At 35.4% G+C, this 2,500-nt stretch overlaps 1 pseudogene; it reads right to left on the bottom strand.

Annotated features, from left to right (window-relative positions):
- LOC137638271 (uncharacterized) overlaps nt 1-2,500 on the bottom strand; it is a 4,222-nt pseudogene that overhangs the window by 1,482 nt on the left and 240 nt on the right.

A 2,500-nucleotide genomic window follows, 5' to 3' on the forward strand; every position in this document is an offset into this window, starting at 1 on the left:
TTTAAGCTTATTCCCTACTTTAACAAAATAGTCAACTCCATTACTATGGCAACGATTAATCACATAAGGTCCTTTCAACTGCATTAGAAATTTGTTTGTATTATTTGGCAACATAATTAGAATTTCATCTCCCTCAACAAATTTTCTTGGCTTTGCTTTACGATCAAAATACTCTTTATATTTACGTGAATTTATTTCAGCATTACTAACTGGAATCTGGCCCATCTCTTGCAATCGAGAACGCAGATCAAAAACATACTGGTAAATAGTTTTGATTTCGTCATCAGTATTGTTACCAGCAACCAATTCATGAAGGATTGTTAGAGGGCCACGGACTCTACGTCCATACAAAAGTTCAAATGGGCTAAACTTTAGAGTATCGCTGGGAATTTCACGAAAAGCGGAAAGAACAATGGGAATATACCGGTCCCATTCTGTTGGATTATCACTACAAACTTTCTTTAAGTACACCATTCATCCTTTCTACAGTTCCATTACATGCAGCATGATATGGGCTTGTGAATAAAGCTCTAATTGATAATAATCTATGTATTTCTGCCATGAGACCTGACTTAAACTGAGTTCCCCTGTCGCTTAGTATTTCTTTTGGCACCCCAACTCTACAAAATACTTTTACTAAACTTTCAGCTATAGTAATCATACCAATATTTCTGAGAAGTACAGCTTTAGGGTAGCGTGTAGCTAAATCAATTATTGTAAGAATATACTTGTGACCACAACTTAGGGCTGGAACAATCGGACCCACAATATCAATAGCCACTCTACTGAATGGTTCAGAAAGTATAGGCATTTTACACAAAGACACTTTCTTCACTCTTTTCCCAAATTTCTGACATTTATGACAAGACTTACAATATCTATCAATCTTTGCATTAGCCCTCTGCCAATAAAGTTTACCAAGCACTTTGTCAATAGTTTTCCTAGAAGAAAAATGACCAGAAATGAGCGATTCATGTGCAAGTTTCATAACTCTCTCTCTCTCTATACTCAAGAGGAACTACAATTTGCATTTTACCAACATCTAGCTGATTTTTACTTTGCACACATTTACGATAAATCACCTTATTAATTACTACATACTTAACAACGCTCCCTTTGCAAGTTAGTTCTTCCTCCTCCTTCCATTTTTTCCTAATTGACTTCAGAGAATCACATGTCCACTGTTTATTACTAAAATCTACTGGATTTACTTTAACTTCAGACAAGACATCAGTCAACGGGTTTAATGTAGTTTCCCTAAGACACTGTTTTCTTGTAACCACATTAACATGTCACTTATTTAATTCTACTACGTTATGTGGCATAGTTATTTTACTCAACAATTCTATTCCTGCCTGTATGTGTTTTTTCAATCCATGTGTTAACCCAACAATTACATCAGAACATTTAATTGGTGCTACGATAGCATTTACTCTACCGGAATAGAATTTACTTCTAAGGTAACATCTAATTTTGGGCAGATATATTGGAATACCCATGAAATTATACACCTTCACAGTTTTAGCCTTACCGAGATAACGTGTTGGAATCAAAGTTTCGTTAAGAACAACAGTATTACACCCAGTATCAAACAAGACCTCTGCTGTTTTGTTAAAAACCCTTCCTTTCCCATCCACAATAGCATTCTTGGGTTCTTCTTCACTAGCTAGAGCGATACTGATCTTAGGAATATTAGAAGATTCAGATTGAGCAAAATTAACAGGATTATTTGGACAATTGGGTTTAATATGCCCAATTTCTTTACATAGGTGGCACTGCAATGTTCTAAGATTATCAGCACCTACTTTAGCAGGTTTAGGTTGCATTCCTAACTTTGAACATTTATCAGACCTAAATTTAGAATTTCTACATTTAGTAATTCCGTGAGCAATCAGATACCTATCAGCAGCTAACGCCATTTCATGAGAATTTTTACAAACCCTTTCTAAAAGAAAAGTTAGCAAATCCCTTGAACCATTAGCCAACAACTGATCTATGATCATAAAATCACAGACATCATCATAAGATTTATTAACATCCGCTAATTGCAACCACTTCTCAAATTTCTGTCTTGATCTATATGAATACTACACAAAGCTTTCATTAGTTTCAATATATCCCTCTCTAAATTTCTTTCGATATACCTTAGGATTGACCTGAAACGCTTTCAATAAGGCTGCCTGCAATTACTGATAATTACTTGCAATAGCAGTGTCAAGTCCACAGTACACTTTCAAAGCTCGTCCCCTTAATAATGTGCCTAACATAGTACCATAGTCTTTCTGCCCCCATTTATGAAATTCAGGTAATTTCTCAAATCTATTCATGTACACATCAATTTCATAAATTTTCTCATCAAAGGGGGAAATTTTTGGCGAAGATGTTACATTCTCGCTACCTACACCACCTATAGCACCCCTATTTCTCAACTCTGCTTTGGCTAACTCCTGTTTCCTGACTTCTTCCTTCTCCTCCCTTTCTCTTTTAAGACATTCCAATT

This window comes from Palaemon carinicauda, chromosome 1, assembly GCF_036898095.1.
Source record: "Palaemon carinicauda isolate YSFRI2023 chromosome 1, ASM3689809v2, whole genome shotgun sequence".
NCBI classification, from domain to species: Eukaryota; Metazoa; Arthropoda; class Malacostraca; order Decapoda; family Palaemonidae; genus Palaemon; species Palaemon carinicauda.